We start from the raw sequence: 19,387 nt of genomic DNA on the forward strand, positions 1-19,387 counted from the left end.
TTGAGCGATAACCATACATTGTTGCATAGGTGCATAAATTGAACTTAACCTAAACCAGTCTCTGTGGGAACGAATCTGATTTATATCTTATACTACTTGCGAACGCGTATACTTGCGTGAATATTAGCGCGTGTTTTTGCCCTAACAAGTTTTTGGCGCCGCTGCCGGGGACTCGGTGTTAATTTTTAGTTTATGTGCTTATCATCAGTGGTCGTTAAAGTTCACTGACTCGGATTCTTTTACTTTCACAGTTTATTTGTTTGTGTTCCAGGTACTCATTACAATGGGAGATCCAGCAGCACGAACGAAAGCCTTGATGGACTTTTCTCAACCCAAGATCAATGACATTTAATCTAGCATTGTCCGACCAGCTATCACAGCTAATACCTTTGAGATCGAGCCTGGCATAATTCAATGGGTACAGACTTCAGTCCAGTTTGGGGGTTCTCCAACGGAAGATCCCAATACACACATTAGGGATTTCATTGAGATATGCGACACCTTCAAGTTTAACAGTGTTTCTGAAGATGTTGTGAAGCTGAGACTATTCCCATTCTCTTTGAGGGACAAGGCTAAGAGCTGGTTACACTCTCTACCAGCTGGTTCGATTACTACTTGGGAAGATCTTGCTCAGAATTTTCTTACTAAATTCTTCCCTATGGCGAAGACAGCTGCAATGAGGAACGCTATTACTCAATTTGTGCAGCAAACGGGAGAATCACTATGTGAAGCTTGGGAGTGCTACAAGGAGATGCTTAGGAAGTGTCCTCATCATGGAATTCCTGATTGGATGATCATCACTTGTTTTTACAATGGGTTGGGAGCACAGTCCAGACCCATGCTTGATGCAGCATCAGGCGGAGCATTATGTGCAAAGAGCTATGAGGAAGCTTATGATCTAATTGAACTGATGGCTGCTAATGAATATCAGTATCCAACCCAGAGATGTCCACAGGGCAAGGTAGCAGGAGTTCTTGAGGTGGATACAGCTACGGCTATCACTGCTCAACTAAAGGCGTTGTCTATGAAGATCGATTCTCTGGTTAACTATGGTGTGAAGCAGATAACCAGTGTTTGTGAGCTGTGTGCAGGTCCGCATGCGACAGAGCAATACGCTATATCTAGTGACTCGGCTCAGTTTGTGAGCAACTTTCAGAGATCGCAGCAGCCAGTTCCCGCCACTTATTATCCTGACAACTAAAATCATCCTAACTTCAGCTGGATCAACGATCAGAATGCGATGCAACAGCCGTTCCAGCAGTTTGCAAATAAGCTATTTAACCCTCCTGGTTTTCAGCAATAATTTACACCAACACAACAACTCCAACTTCAACAACAAACTCATGATGCGGGTCTATCTTCGAATGAAAAATATGAATTGGAGGAGTTGAGGCTTATATGCAAAAACCAGGCTCTTATATGCCAAAGCCAGGCTGTTTCTATCCAGAATCTGGAGAACCAAATAGGGCAAATTGCTAATGCCTTATTGAATCGACCACCAGGAACGGTTCCTAGTGATACAGAAACAAATCCAAGCAAGAGGGAAGTTGAAGAACAGGTGAACGCCATCACCTTAAGGTCTGGAAAGGTCGCAAGCCCCCAAGTTCAGCAAGATGAAGAGCCTGAAAAGTCTCAAGTTCCAGCATCTGAAGTTTTGGCTGAAGAAGATATGCAGAAGGAAGTAGAGGTGGAACCAAGGAAGACTACTGTGGAACACACTCCTCCTGAGGGTAATACAGGGGAGAAAAAGATCTATCCTCCACCTCCTTTTCCTAAAAGGCTGCAGAAGAAAAAGCTGGATAAGCAGTTTGAGAAGTTTCTGGAGGTGTTCAAGAAACTTCATATCAACATACCTTTCGCTGAAGCTCTTGAACAGATGCCTAGCTATGCGAGGTTTATGAAAGATATTCTCTCTCGGAAAGTGAAGCTCGATGACTTAGAGACCGTTGCTCTAACGGAGGAATGCAGTGCTGTGCTGCAACAGAAGTTGCCTCCGAAGCTTAAAGATCCTGGAAGCTTCACTATTCCTTGCACCATCGGAAACTTATCGTTCGACAACTATTTATGTGATTTAGGAGCTAGCATCAATCTGATGCCCTTATCTATCTTCAAGAAGCTTGGTCTGCCTGAGCCAAAACCAACATACATGTCATTGTAACTAGCTGACCGTTCCATCACTTATCCACGAGGTATAGTAGAGGATGTCTTGGTCAAGGTGGATAAACTCTTCTTCCCTGCTGACTTTGTAATTCTTGATTTCAAGGAAGATAAGAAGATTCCCATCATCTTGGGAAAACCATTCTTGGCTACAGGACGAACTATGATCGATGTGCAAAAAGGAGAGCTTACGATGAAGGTTCACGATCAAAAGGTCACTTTTAATGTGTTCAAGGAAATAAAGTTACCCACAACTAAAGAGGAGTGTTTTAAAGTAGAGCAACTGCAGGTTTTGAATGCACCTTCGTGGAAGAGGAAGTTGGATGTGCCATTCGATTCTCTTGGGTTAGCAGAGCTGAAAATTTCTCAGGAGCGTCTCGAGTCGTCTATTGAAGATGCTCCCACACTTGAGCTCAACCCACTACCAGATCACTTGAGTTATTCATTCTTAGGTGCACCCCCTGACAAGGGGTTGGGATATATCTTTGATGATGTAGAGGGTAGCCGAACGGATCCTCTAGTGCCTACAGAGGGTTCTTCTCATGTGCAGCAGGTAGTTGATAGGACTGGTGTTGGTGATGAGCAGTACAGGCGAGTAATTAGGCGTATGGAGGCCATGCACGACATTCACCGTCATTTTGTTGAAGATTTGACACACGCTTTCGGTACTATTTTCCGAGACACTAGTGGCGAGGTTGATTGGCCACCTGATCCTCCACCCGACGAGGGTGAATCTCCCGCTAATTAGGTATACCTGAAATCCTTATTATTGCCTTCAATGAGGACATTGAAAATTTTAAGTTTGGGGGTGATAATGTAAGGATTAGTAGTGTGTGTCCATATAGATTCATATAGATTCATGTTGCATGTTTAGTTGTAGTTCATTCATATTTTTGTATGATTGTTCATTTAGGACATATTTGTTTGTTTTTATGTAATTTCATATAGTTGCATTTGCATGCATATTTAGCATGATCCCTTAAGATGAACTATGATATTTGATAAGTTGATGTTGATTTCAGTGTGGTGATGACGAATAGAGGGATGTTTAAGTCCTAATGAATTGATTTGCATACCAGAAACAAATATTTTCACAAAGTCTTATAGGGTTGCTTTTGATCTAGATCATGATCATACTTGTTTGTTGTTGAGATTTAATCACTTGGTTATATTTAGAATTTGTGATATTCTCGTAGTGACGTAAAAATACTGATTTTTTTTATCTGGAGAAAAACTTGGATTTCATTGCTAGTTGTTGTAAGGCTAGGTGTCAAATGGCTAGTAGCCGGCTCATATTTTTATGAGTAGTCTAGGGTTGAATGAGATGGAGCGAAATGCACTCATTCAGAAATTATTGAAAAAAAGAAGAAAAAAAGAAAAAAAAGAAAAAAAAAGAAAGAAAAAAAGTATGTGTTTATGCATAATTGATCAAGAGTGAGCTCTTTAATACTCGAGTTATTAAGTTCTAGGGGACTTTGTGCCTAGTGACCTAAGGTTTTTATAGTCTGGGATCCACTAACCTAACGCTCGCTACATGGGTATTATTGTATAAGTCTTTTGGGACCTCATTCATTGCACGATCAAATAAGCATCTTTGCTATGTGTTCAATAATAGTGTGAATCCTTGTATAACTCTAGTAGAAAGGAGGTGTTGTGAGTCATAATGCGTTTATTGTCTATTATGTTTATAAACTTTTGATTGTTTCGATGATAGATAAGTTATGGTTATTGATCTAGTATCGAGAGCATATCTGTTAAGCATCCACACACGCACGTTTCTGGTTTGTGAGTTGGTTTGTGGGATTTATTCGAACTCTGTTTCAAGTTATTGCATTCTTAGATGCATTGGTTTATTCATTTGGTTATGGTTATTCTGAGGGGATCGATTACATTATCATTTAGTTGCATTCACGTAGTTGCATTCATGCATTAGGTTTGTTTTGTAGTTTTGAGTCTGTTTATGCTTGAGGACAAACATCGATTCAAGTTTGGGGGTGTGATAAGTGGATTTTATATCCACTTGGAATGCTTTATTACAAGCTTAAATTGGTGTTTTGGACTCAAATTGTTGTTATTTTGATGTGTTTTTGTGTTATTGCATTTCAGGTATTAGTTAAATGAAGAAAAGAGCTTTTAAAGGAAATATGATGAAAATTGATCAGAATTGGAATCCAAGGCCATTGTCAAGTTGTAGAGAATCTCAATAGCTTCGCGTGGGCAGTTGAATCGCCTAATTCTGACGAGTAGAACTCAAGTTATGGTCAAAACAAGATTCATCAGAATATTTTTCCAGTCAGTAGCTGAGCGCCCGCTCAGAGAGCTGAGCGCCCGCTCAGGGCGCGGCTGGTCCCTGATTTCGCTGAAAAAGCCTTTTTTGAGTGGAATTTGACGATTTTAAGGGTCCAGGTCCACTAGGGGTGTATATATATTTAAAAAAAAGGGTTTTCATCATCCGGGAAGATTAGGATACCAAGGAGAAGACCTAGAAGCACAGAACAACTCCAAAAAAGAAGATCTTGTTTTCAACTTGTGATTCTTTGAATTAGTTGTAACTTTGGATACTCGTTTTCGTTCTTGTTGAACCTAGATCTCGTTTATTCGTACTTTAATTATTATTCAGTTTATTAAGACCTTGTTTATACCATGCTTTCATTGGAACCCATGGTGACGATGAGTTCGATTATGGGCTAATCGTTGTCATGGGATTCTAGCGGATTTACTTATGGATTTCAATAATTAATTGTTTTGATATCTTGGTGTGTGGTGATTGTATGATATCCTAGTATTGGTTGTGCTTATTCGTCTTATGTGCGTAGCTAACATATAAGATAGCGTGTTAATCTCTATTGAAGCGACAATGAATATAGAGGTTTAGAACTTGCCATGCTAGCATAGGTTCATGTATGTGTATGCATGATTCATAGGTAACTCTAACCGTTTTACTTGCCCTATGTAATCAAGATAGATAACTTGTGTTTAAACCATTATGTTGTCAAATTCTATAGACATATAGGGTCTCAATATAATTGGTGCCTATTCAGCTTCTATCTCTTTTATGGATGTCTGGTAGAATGGTACTCGTGCAACGAAAGTTGGCGTTTATCAGTTTCGTGTTATCTGATTAGTGTCATCACCATCACATGCCAAGGTTAAGAACAATAAGGCTATTGAATGAAGTATTTAATGAAGTTAGGATCCCATGTTTGTCATATATAGTAATTCAACTTCAATTCTCTTAGTTAATGTTATTTAGTATAATCTCTTAGTTTAATAAAAACCCAATTTGTTATTTGTCTTAGCATTGAGCGATAACCATACATTGTTGCATAGGTGCATAAATTGAACTTAACCTAAACCAGTCTCTGTGGGAACGAATCTGATTTATATCTTATACTACTTGCGAACGCGTATACTTGCATGAATATTAGTGCGTATTTTCGCCCTAACAACAAACAGTGGCCATAGATTCTGAATCAAAATTTTTAGGGAATTTGGAGTTTGAATGAAAAAGGCAGTGAGAAATTTTGAGAGTGGAGGGTTGTATTTAAAGTAGAGAGATTAGAAACTAAAGGGACTCTTTGATTAACCATGTAATAATTAACCATAATGCAAATACACGATTACGCGTATCTAGGTAAACAAAAAGTAATCCCTCTTTTCAGATTCCTATTCCCAATGTAAATACTCAAGTATTGCTAGATACTTGCATCAGTAGCTAACCTATTTAAGTAATTAAAAGATATTCCACTTTCTCACTGATTATTTAAAAACACTACATAACAATTTATTTCGAATAAATTCAAAATAAGCTATGAAGTATAAATGTCCATCATGGTTTGACTATTATTAGTATTTTAATTATGACTATCAGGACTTATCAGTCAAACTGGGTTGACCAAAATCAGAATTTATCAACTACTAACAGAACCTATTAGTCAGAGCAAGTTTAACTAATAACAGAGCATGTACGCATAATCAGTATTTGAACATGCAATTTTCACATAAGATCATTTAGCACAATTTGCGTGTTATCATGGCACAAACATTTAGCTCAATAATCAGTATCTAACAAGTACTGACACATAATAAGATACCATGCTTCAATAATATCAGCAGTCTTTATTATCAGAGTTTGAGAATTGTCATGATTTCATTCCCAATTCATTCACCAATATTGTAAAAGTAGCTTCACAGAGAGGCTTGGTGAATATATCTGCTACTTGCTGATCTGTTGGAACAAAGACCAATTCCACTATACCTGCTTCCACATGTTCCCTTATGAAATGGTACCTGATGCTGATATGTTTAGTCATTGAATGCTGCACTGGATTTCCTGTCATTACAACAACACTTTGATTATCATAATATATAGGAATAGAAGAATAGTCTAACCCATAATCCAGTAGCTGCTTCTTCATCCATAGAATTTGAGCATAACAGCTTCCTGCAACAATATATTTTACTTCTGTAGTTGATATGGAAATTGACTTTGTTTCTTGCTAAACCAAGAAACCAATCTGCCACCAAGAAATTGGCAGCTTCAAGAAGTGCTTTTCCTGTATATTTTGCTTCCAGCAAAATCAGCATATGAATATCCAATTAGCTTAAAGTCTGAATCTTTAGGATACCATAATCCCAGATTCCTGGTGCCTTTGAGATACTTAAAAATTCTCTTCACAACTAATAGATGAGGTTCTCTAGGATCAGCTTCGAACCTTGCATAGAGACAGGTAGCATACATGATATCAGGTATACTAGTAGTCAGATATATTAGTGAGCTAATCATACCTCTATAGTTAGTATCTACTGAAGAACCAGTATTTAAATCTAACTTGGTTGTAGTGGCCATGGAAGTTGATGCAGTTGAGCAATCTTGCATTCCAAATATTTTGAGTAAATTCCTGGTGTATTTGGATTGATTTATGAAGATCCCTTCATCAGTTTGTTTAACTTGTAACCCCAAAAAATAACTCAATTCTCCCATCATACTCATTTGATATCTGGATTGTATTATCTTTGTAAATCTCTCACAGAGTTTATCATTAGTAGATCCAAAAATGATATCATCAACATATATCTGTACTAATAACATGTCCTTACCATGGTATTTATAAAAGAGAGTTTTGTCAATTGTACCTCTTGTGAAACCACTCTCTAGCAGAAATAGAGCAAGTGTGTCATACCAGGCCCTATGAGCTTGCTTCAGTCCATAGAGTGCTTCATCCAGTAAGTAGACATGATCTGGATACTTTGGATCAATGAACCTTGGAGGTTGTTCAACATAAACTTCCTCTTCGAGTTCTCCATTTAAGAATGCACTCTTCACATCCATTTGGAACACCTTAAACTTGTTGTGAGCAACATAGGCAAGAAAGATTCTATTTGCCTCAAGCCTTGGAACTGGAGCAAATGTCCCATCATAATCAATGCCTTCTTATTGTGAGTAACCCTTTGCAACCAGGCTTGCTTTATTCCTTATAATAATTCCCTCACTGTCAGTTTAGTTTCTGAACACCCACTTTGTGTCAACTACGGATCTATTTTTTAGTCTTGGCACAAGAGTCCAGACTTTGTTCCTTTCAAATTCATTGAGCTCCTCTTGCATTGCTGTGACCCAGTCAACATCTTGCAGAGCTTCTTCAACCTTCTTAGGTTTAGTTTGAGATAGAAATGAATGGTAGATACATTTATTCTGAGTGGCTTTTCTTGTTCTTACACCACTATCAGGGTTTTCATTGATTAAGTCAGGTGTGTGACTTTGACAATTTTCTTGCAGATGGAAGTTGACTTCTTGAAGACGAACCTTCCCCTTGATCCATGAACTCTCTGTTATTTCTTTGATTAGTACCACTATTATTTCCTGAGGCTCCCCCTGAATCAGTGTTCCCATTGTTATCAGTATTTTACTCATCAGAATTTGAGGAAGATGAGTCTGATGATCTTTCTACTGATGTTTCTTGAGATGAATCACTTATATTAGTCTCTGGATATGAGTTATGTTGCTCCCCCTCAATATATACTTCAATGTTAAAAGTCTTTAAACTGTTCTGTGGAACCTCAGAGCTTTGACTGATATCAGGATTTACTATATCAGAGTCAGGATTTAAAAGTTCAGTATAAGGTACTTCATTTTCAAATCTCAATCTGTCATGGTCATCTGCATCTTCTAGACCTTTTATCTTTTTGTCATCAAAAGATACATGTATAGATTCCATGATTGTTCTTGTTCTCAGATTGTAAACTCTGATGGCTTTTGTGGATAATGGATATCCCACAAAAATTCCTTCATCAGCTTTCAAATCAAACTTTATCAGCTGCTCTGGATGAGTTTTGAGAACAAAACACTTACAACCAAAAATATGAAAGTACTGCAAATTTGGCTTTTTCCCTTTACCATCTCAAATGGTATTTTTCCATGCTTGTTGATCAATGTTGCATTTTGTGTAAAGCTAGCAGTTTGCACAGCCTCAGCCCTAAAATAGGGTGGCAATCTTGCTTCCTATAGCATGGTTCTTGCAGCTTCTATCAGAATTCTATTCTTTCTTTCAACAACTCCATTTTTTTGTGGAGTTTTAGGAGCATAAAACTCTTGTTTTATCCCCTTGACTTTACAGAACTCTTCCATAGAGCTATTCTTGAATTCAGTTCCATTATGACTTTAATGATCTTTACTTTGTATATTGATCCTTTTTCCAGCTTCCTCATATGATCAAGAAGAATGGATGGAGATCCATCCTTGGTGTACAGAAAATACACCCATGTGTATCTTGTATATTCATCAACAATTATGAGTGTATACCTCTTCTTGGAAATTGACATAACATTCACTGGACCAAAGTGATCAATATGAAATAGATGATATGGTTCTAGAATGGAGGATTCAGTTTTACTCTTGAAAGTATTTTCTTTTGCTTGGCTTTTTGGCATGAATCACATAAGCCATCAGGAGTAAACACTATATTGGGCAATCCTCTCACAAGATCTTTCCTCACAAGTTCATTGATACTGTTGAAGTTGAGGTGAGAAAGTCTTTTATTCCAGTTCCAGCTACCCTCCACCGATGCTCTACTCAGTAGACAAACTTCTGAATTATCAATACTTGTGGAGACCCTGGCTTCATATAAACTACCATGTCTTACACCAGTCATTGAAATCTTTCCATCAGACTTATCGACAATTTCACAATGCTCCTCATAAAAATTGACATGGTAACCTCTGTCACAGATTTGACTCACACTGATTAGATTATGCTTGAGTCCTGCAACTAGAGCTACATTTTCAATGATGACATTTCCAGTTTTGATTTTTCCATATCCTAAGATTTTTCCTAAGTTTCCATCTCCATAAGAAATGCTTGGGCCAGCCTTCTCCTCAAATTCTGATAGTAGGGATTTATAACCATTCATATGTCCTGAGCATCCATTTTCCAAGACTAGAGCATTCCTCCTGTCACCCTGCAATCATTAATTTGAATCAATTAGTGTTTTTAAGGACCTAGACTTGCTTGGATTCTTTGGCCTTTTTAAGTTTGTTAACATATGCAGCGGAAGACTTTTTATCAGAGTTTATGTTAACATCCTTAGTATCAGTATTTATACATACAGAAATAGATTTTGCTTTAAATAAATAGGGTTTCAATTTATAATAATCATAATACAAACAATGATACTCTTTACATGTATAAGTAGATGCCAAAGACTTCCAAAATGAAAATAAGGACTATGTGGTTTATATCTAACTGTTTTATTCTTAAACTCTTATTTGGAAGGAACAGTATTTATCTTTTTGTTCTTCTTGCAAGAATTAGCAAGATGATTAGTGCTACCACAGTTTGAACAGGTCTTTCTAGGTGCATTAGGAGGAGTTACATAATTTCCATTCTTATTAACACCTACCTTGCCATTCCTATTTTTCCTAGACCTTTTCCTCTTGTATTTTATGTGTAGATCCTTTAGCTTTTGCTTAAGCGGTTTCTGAGTCATCGAACCAATATTTACTGATTTTGTGTGAACTTGCTCACTCTTATCAATAATTAAGTTTGATGTAGGTGCTGTGGTTGTATCTTCTGTTCTGCAAGTCATGCCTGTACTTTAACAAGACTAAGTCAAATTGACAACCCTAAGTAAGTTGTATTGTAATCTTAGTTTTCATTTTGTATTGCAACATGTAAAGTCTGTAAAAATGATCAAGAGCAGACTGGAGTTTTTTTTTCTGTAAACAGTATCAAGCCTAAGAATTCTATCTGGAAGAAGATCAAGAAGATCATGCCTCAGAAGAATTATGAAGAAGCTTGGAGTTGAATAAATATGTTTTGAGAAAAATATTCTAAGTCAAGATCTCTACAAGTCACAGATTTACTATTATAGAGAATTCATTCGAGAACTCCAGAATTACTTATAGTGAACTCAGGAAAGTTACTACAGAACTCAATTATATCGACAAACCAAATTGAAGACCTGAATATTGGACATATCGACAAGTCATTTCTTCACTAGAGAACTCAGAGTTATTGACAAATCAAAATTCACTAGAGAACTCTGAATTATCGACAAGTTAAAATTCACTAGAGAACTCTGAGTTATCGACAAGTCAAATTTCACTAGAGAACTCAGAGATATCAACAAGTCAAAATTTACTAGAGAACTCTGAGTTATTGACAAGTCAAATTTCACTAGAGAACTCTGAGATATCAATAAGTCAAATATCACTAGAGAACTCAGAGATGTCTATAAGCCAAAGTGAAGACATGAAGTGGAGAGATCTCGACAAGTCAAATTCTTTATAGAGAACTCAGAGACCTCTACAAGTCAATTAACCAATAGAGTGATTAGAGATCTCGATAAGCCAATATAACTATCGAGATGTCAATTTTTCTATAGGCCTAACTGGAGATCTCAAGGTAAAATCTCAAAGTACAAATTGTAGACCACTTCAATATCCAAGATCAATAATTAACAAACAATTTAACCAGTTGGATTGACAAGTCTACAAAAAGTAGCTTGAAGACTGTGCAAGATCAATGGTGAAGATTAACTGACAAAGGAAGATCAAAGTTAACACAATATGCAAAGATATACTAAGCCAGAAATGGAAGATATACTTTTCCTAAAATGGAATGATTAGTGACATTTTACTAAAGTGAATAACATCTCTTATTATACACTGTATAAACCAGTAGTTAACTATTATATAAAGTTAACAATGGTCCTTTGTTAGAAGTAATAATTTAGATAAGAAAATCTTGTATTCTCTCAAGGAAGTAGCTAAGCTCTTTATCAACAAAGAGCCTAGAAATTTTGTAGCAAAACATTCTTAATTTTTTTATAAAATTAAGTAAGTTTTGAAAGATCTGTGTTCACTGTTATTGCTTGTTTAATTTCACTATTAACACATTTCACTGCAAGATTTAATTTACTTTGTTCAAAACCATAAATACTTTAAGAAAAGCATAAAAATACAAAAACACATTCAATCCCCTGTATGTAATTCATTACCTAACAAGTGGTATCAGAGCAAAATCTAAAATTAAATAGATTCAAGATCTTGGAAGAATGAATAAACAGAAAATCAGTAGCATCAAAATTCCTACTATTGACAAAGCTAACTACACTCTTTGGAAAAAGAAAATGTTGCTGTTTATCAAGATGGCCAATCCACTCTACATTCAGATTCTCAAAAATGGGCCCTTCACTCCTATGGTTAGAGTTGAGGAATCTATAGATGGTGATATGGTCATTCCAGGTCATTATGATCTAAAAGATCCTTCTGAGTACACTAAACCTGAAAAAGAGAAAGTTTCCCTGGATAGTGGCTTATAGCTGATATTGATAGAGTCACTTAACAATGTAATGTACAATAACATTTTCAACTGTGACACTGTTAAGAAGATCTGGGAAAAGATTGAAATACTCTATGAAGGAACTGAGGAAGTTAGATCTAATCAAAGAAGGATACTAATTTCACAGTACGAGGGTTTCATGGTCAAGCCAAAAGAAAGTATCATTGATGTGTTTGAAAGGTTTAATAAGTTGATAAATGACTTGCAGCTTCATGACAAATACTATGAAGCTTGTGACGCCATCCAAACCCGGGGTCTAGATTTGGGGGTCACTCGCCAATAAACCAAAATAAAATAATCACAGCGGAATAATATAATAAATATGACCCCTTGCATGCAACTGGATCGATCACATGTTATATTATGGAACATGCACTATTACAAACCAACTGTTCTTACAAACCATAAGTCTAATTAGTTTTACAATTTATTCAAATTTTATTACAAATCTCTAGACTAGTTAGGCGTCCCAAACTGTCTACCTGGAAAACACACCAAACTATCCACAAGCACACAACCTCTGGTCAGACCTGGAACTTAAGCTTGCCCTAACCTAGCTGGAAGAATCAGGATATGAAACAAGTATGAGCGAAAGAAATGCTCAGCAAGCAGTAAATAGCTTATGATTTAGAACAACAACAATAATATATCTGATGAACAAAACCAAACCACAATACCTGAACAGTATCAAAAACTAATATATATTTGATAATTAAACAACATTTGCAATATATTTTATTTTGGGATTGGAATCCTCGAACGACGGTGTGTTGCCGCCGGTGATCAGCCGCGGAGCAACACCGATATGTCGAAGCATATCCAACTAAACAAAAGGTACCCAAAGCACATATCGGCCTAGCAAGGTGTTATATCCTGTATAATACATAGCTCACGCTGGACCGCCGCCACGGCCTCTTACGCAACCATCCAACCCATAAAAACAATTTTCCGTCAAAGGAGTCGAATCAAATGACATCCTTAACCACATAACTCCCCATTTCTCATGGTCCGGAGTTTTCTCAACAACCAATGGCGAAATAACCAGAAAAATTAGTTATTCGCTAATCTCAATTCAAAGTTTCACTGTATAGAGTAAGTTGTAGCGAAATGTAAAAACATTTAACTATTCTGAACTTAGAATAGTAGAGAAATTGAAAGGATAAATTCAAATACCACTTGAATGATATGTGATGACATAAATAATTGCATAATATGATTCGAAATAAATGTCACTTGAATGATAAGTGAAGTTAGGGTACTTGCCTGGTATACTCGACAACTTCTTACTATAACTCTGCTGATAACTGCTGGCTACTATCTCCGTCTAACACTTGACTGCGCTCCTTTCTACTTGAATCTATAAACAAAAGTACTATCTTAACTGAAAAAACCAAACTCAATCAACATAATTATACGTCTTGATATCTACCCGATCATTTATAACTAAGCATGGTGTTTTAAAACTATAAATAGATAGCATGCATATAACATATCATGCAATCATGGTATTCATATAACACGTAATCACGTATCTCATGTAACACATAAGTCAGATCATTAAAAGATAGGTCCTAGGGCGTTCAGAATTAAAACGAGGTCAATATTAGCATTTATCGATCAAATACCGACTCAAACTGATACACAAATCAAATGACATTGCAAAACAAAAAGAAATTAGGTCTCAAAAGTATTTTTATTGGAAGCGCAATATTTTTCTGAGTCTATACGCGTTCGTTTCGTATTAAACGGACAAACGGTTTAATTATTATAAATAAAATAATTAAAAGCCTAAAACAATTTTTAGAAATTATTTGAATTAATTATAAAGAATTTACATTTATTTAACTATTTATAAATAAAATTAATTGATTAATTGATTTTTAATCAATTAATTAAATTCATAAACAATTAACTAAAATAAATTTTAAATAATTAAATCAAATTGTTTTTTTAAAAATAATTAAAGAAAATAATTTTTAGAATTTAAAATAATTAAGAAAGTAATTTTTTAGAATTAAAAATAATAAGTAAATGATTTTTAAATACAAATTAAATGATTTTCGGAATTTAGAAAAATGATTTTAAAATAAATTATAAAAGTAAATGCAGAAACAGATTTCATGTTCTAAACTTCGGGTAACACAGATCAAAGGGGGGTTTATTGGGGTGGGGGTCTAGCCGGAGTTTTGGAGAAGGTGACCGGTTTCTGAAATTTCCAGATTCTGGTCGGGATTCCAGCCGATCTCCCTGAGTTCCGACGATCCAAATCATAATCAGAAATCTCCGATTTTCAGCCCAAACAATTCGTTAATACTCCACGAATACACCCTCACACACATTATCAACAACAAGTGTTCGAAACAAGAACTCCGGTCAAAATCACTGCAAAAAAAAACGGCGATTCGACCGGAAAAACGCGAACCATTCAATTCTTAACCAAAACTAACGAATCTGCTATCAATTTAAAGCTCTGGATGCCTAGAATCAGTTTGTATATTCAAAACCAACCGAACTAATATCAATAATCCAGAAATCAAAAAAATAAAAAGTATAAAACCAAGAACTCGGGTTTATCAATCCCGGACTAAAATAATTCAACCAAGCACATAAATCGACTCTACAGATCATCCTAAAACTGTTTGTAACATCAAAATCAATCAAAAATCATCACAAATCAAAAATGAAATTCTAGAACATAAACCCAAAATCGATTTTATAAATTACTCACCCTCGATTCGTCATTTTAGTATCAACAAAACGGGCTCGAAACAAGGATAATTTTGGTTATAAGAGCATCAACAGAGGATTCCTAGAACTCCCAATATCATCGATTCTTTGTGATGAACACAATTATACCCCCAAATTTTGTTCTTGTTTTGTACGAATTTCTAATTTTTTTATAAAATAAAAATAAATAAATAAACAGTCCATCTATTTATATTTTCACAAAAATTATACCCCAAAATAAATTAAGGGTATTTTTATCCCCTAATTATAATAATTAAGGCCCCAAAATAATAATTACGGGGAATAATTTTAAAAATGATAAAATACAAAATTAATGTCGAAATACCCCAAAAATTGCAAATAATTTGAAAATACATAAATAAAGGTTATTTAAAATATGAATAATTTTATAAAAATAAAAACACAGATTTTATGGGGTTTGTCGTCCCGGTGTGGTCCCGGTCCGTTGATTTTTGAAAAACGGAAACAATCCCTAAATTACCAGAAAATCCTGAAAACACGTAAAATACATACAAACGCGTACAACTTGAAATAAAACGGATATCTGAATAAAGACGCTAATAAATACGCGTCCCGATTGCAGATAGATTCATATAATTACCGTTTAAGCATATTTTAATCAATCAAAAATTTTCTGGCCCGCACAGAAACACACATAACAGTTATAACATCTCATATCATGGCAATAATCACTTTAAATTTATAAAACACATAATATTTATTTATTTAACATATAATATTCACATAATTTTCCCGGTTATTACATCCTTCCCCCCTTAACAGGATTCTGTCCTCAGAATCAACCTAAGAAAATAAATGAGGATACTTGGATCGCATTTCGCTTTCCAACTCCCAGGTCGACTCTTCAACCTTGGGATTCCTCCACAAGACTCGCACTAAAGATACAGACTTATTTCTAAGCACTCTTTCTTTCTTATCTAAAATCTGCACTGGTTGCTCTACAAAAGACAAATCTGGATGAATCTCGATTGGCTCATATTCTATCACATGGTTCGAATCAGGAAAATAACGCTTCAACATTGACACGTGGAACACGTTGTGAATATGCTACATGTGAGGTGGTAACGCTAATTCGTAAGCAACCTTTCCCACACGCTTCAAAATCTCAAAAGGGCCAACATAACGCGAACTCGGCTTTCCTTTCTTCCCAAATCTTGATAAACCTTTCCAAGGTGAAACTTTCAATAGCACTGGCTCACCAACTTCAAATTCCATATCCTTTCTGGCAGGATCAGCATATTTGCGTTGATGATCTTGAGCTGCTATTAATCTTTTCCGAATAAGTTCTATTTTCTCCTTTGTCTGCTGGATCAATTCTGGACCCAAAATATTTCTCTCACAAACCTCATCCCAACATATTGGAGATCTGCATCTTCTCCGTACAAAGCTTCGTAAGGCGGCATTCCAATACTGGCATGAAAACTGTCGTTGTAGGAGAATTCAACCAATGGCAAATGTTCGTCCCAACTCCCTTTAAAATCTAGTGCACATACCCTTAGCATATCTTCAATAGTCTGAATCGTCCTTTCACTTTGACCGTCTGTCTGCGGATGATACGCGGTACTCATGTTCAGCTTCGTTCCGAGACAATCTTGAAAACTTCTCCAGAATCTTGAATTAAATCGAGGATCTCTGTCTGAAACTATGGATACTGAAACTCCATGTCTTGTCACAATTTCCTTAAGATATAACCATACCAATTTATCCATTGAGAATCTTTCGTTGATAGAAAGAAAATGCGCTGACTTTGTCAATCTGTCAATAATAACCCAAATAGGATCATGATTTTCCCTGGTCCTCGGTAATCCAACTACAAAATCCATCGCGATATGTTCCCACTTCCATTCTGGAATGTCCAATGGTTGTATCAGTCCACTGGGCCTTTGATGTTCCGCTTTGACTCGCTGGCAAGTGTAACACTTACTTACCCATTCTGCAATTTCCTTCTTCATGCTTGGCCACCAAAAGTTTTCTCTTAAGTCTCTGTACATCTTCGTACTTCCAGGATGAATTGAATATCTGGAGTTGTGAGAGTCTCGAAGAATTTCATCTTTCAGCTCGGCTACGTTGGGTATCCATATTCTAGAAGAAAATCTTAATATTCCTTTATCATCCTTTTGACTCCCTATCTCTTCTCCTATCAAACTGTCTCGTTAATGGCTCATTACTTCTTCCTGACATCTTCTTATCTTCTCTAATAGTTCTGGTTGAAAAGACATTGCACACAACACATCTTTACACATACTTGGGGTACTGACCTCTATTCAAGTTTCTCAAATTCCTTGATCAATTCCTCGGATGAAGTTATCATATTCAACCTTTCTTTTCTGCTCAGCGCATCGGCCATCACATTTGCTTTGCCTGGATGATAGTTAATAGTACAGTCGTAGTCTTTGATTAGTTCTAGCCATCTTCTCTGCCTCATGTTCAATTCCTTCTGGGTGAAGATATACTTCAAACTCTTGTGGTCCGTGTAGATCTCGCACTTTTCCCCATAAAGATAATGCCTCCAAATCTTCAATGCAAACACTATAGCTGCCAATTCAAGATCATGAGTTGGATACTTCTCTTTATGTGGTTTCAACTGTCTTGAAACGTAGGCTATCACTTTGTCGTGCTGCATCAGAACACATCCCAATCCTTTGTATGACGCGTCAGTGTAGATCACAAAATTTCCTTGTTCATCTGGCAAGACTAGTACTGGAGAAGATACTAATCTATTTTTTAATTCTTGGAAACTCTCCTTGCATTTCTCGTCACATTCGAACTTCTGGTTCTTCCTGGTGAGCTTTGTCAACAGCGTAGCTATCTTTGAAAAATCTTGCACGAATTTTATGTAATAACCTGCCAGTCCCATGAAACTTCGTACTTCCGTTGGTGTCTTTGGTCTCTCCTAGTTGACTATGGCTTCAATCTTTGCTGGATCCACTTCCACTCCTTTATTGCTAATCACGTGCCCAAGAAATCGTACTTGTTTTAACCAAAATTCACACTTGGAAAACTTTGCGTACAATTTCTCCTGTCGCAGTATCTCTAAAACTATCCTCAAATGCTCTGCGTGCTCTTCTTTTGTTTTAGAATAGATCAAGATGTCGTCTATGAACACGATCATGAACTTATCCAAATATTTCTTGAATACTCAATTCATCAGATCCATGAAAGATCCTGGTGCGTTGGTTAATCTAAATGCCATCACTAGAAACTCATAATGCCCATATCTAGTTCTGAATGTGGTCTTAGGAATGTCTTCAGACTTGATCTTCAGTTGATGATATCCGGATCTTAAATCAATTTTAGAGAACCATACAGCGCCTCTCAATTGGTCAAACAAATCATCGATCCTTGGTAACGGGTACTTGTTCTTAATGGTTAGCTTATTCAGTTCTCGATAGTTAATACACAGTCGCATACTCCCGTCCTTCTTCTTGACAAACAGTACTGGTACGCCCCATGGGGATACACTGGGTCTTATAACTCCTTTCTCCAAAAGATCTTGTAGCTGAGTTTCCAATTCTTTCATCTCCACTGGTGTCATCCGGTATGGAGCTTTATAAACTGGTTCTGTTCCGGGTGCTAGATCAATTGCAAACTCAATTTCTCTATCGGGAGGTAATCCTAGAAGATCGTCTAGAAAGACATCTAGAAATTCGTTGACGATTGAAATTGCTTCTAGTGTTGGAACTTCCTTGTTGGTGTCTATTACATGGGCCAAATACGCCTCGCAATTCTGACGCAATAACTTCTTCACTTGAGCTATCGTTAAGAACTTTTTTTCTTGCTTATTCCCCTGAAATATCACCTTCTTCTTACTATTCAAGGTTTGAAGTCTTACTTTCCTATTCTTACAATCAATCTGAGCGTTATTTTCTGACAACCAATCCATTCCTAAAATAACATCGAATTCTCCCAACTTAAAAGGTATCAAGTTGGCATAGAAATGATGTCCTCCTATATCAATATCACACCTCGGGCACACTCGGTCGACGAAAACTTGATTCTTATTATCTAATTCTATCATTAATGCTTGTTCTAACAATTCAACTTCACAATGTAGCATATCGACACAATCTTGAGAAATAAATGACCTTGTAGCTCCAGAATCAAATAAAACTTTAGCATCTACGGAGTTGACTGGAAGCGTACCTGCAACCACGTCTGAACTTTGAACAACATGCTTCATAGTCATATTGAATATCCTAGCCTTTGGCTGGTCCTTTGCTGGTGGTCCTTCAATCCTTGGTACATTAGCAGCTGGTTCAGTTGTCTGGCAGTCCCTGGCAATATGCCCCATCTTTCCACATTTAAAGCACATTGTCCCTGATTTCTAAGCTGTAGTCTGACTTCGACACTCATTAGCATAGTGTCCCTTTTGATTGCACTTGTAACACAACACATTAGCCTTACAAATCTCAAAATGCCTTCTACCATAAAACTTACAGTCTGGTACTGGTGGACGATTGGGCCTCTGCTGATTTGAGTTCTGGAAATGGTTCCCATTCCCTGGTTGTGGTTTCTTAAATCCCACACTCTTATTATCCTGAAACTCTGGCCTTTTATTGAAACGGCCCTGGAAGTTACCTTGTTGCTGGCCTCCTCCTGAGGTTTCTATTTTCCTTTTCTTCC

The 19,387-nt window shown here is 36.4% G+C and overlaps 1 non-coding gene across 1 annotated transcript; it reads right to left on the bottom strand.

The window, feature by feature from the left end:
- Positions 1-673: 673 nt before the first annotated feature.
- Positions 674-780, bottom strand: LOC141710356 (small nucleolar RNA R71). Its single transcript, XR_012570882.1, has one exon. It is a non-coding gene; the product is annotated as a small nucleolar RNA R71 (small nucleolar RNA).
- Positions 781-19,387: the final 18,607 nt, after the last annotated feature.

Source organism: Apium graveolens, chromosome 2 (assembly GCF_009905375.1).
Source record: "Apium graveolens cultivar Ventura chromosome 2, ASM990537v1, whole genome shotgun sequence".
Taxonomy (NCBI): domain Eukaryota; kingdom Viridiplantae; phylum Streptophyta; class Magnoliopsida; order Apiales; family Apiaceae; genus Apium; species Apium graveolens.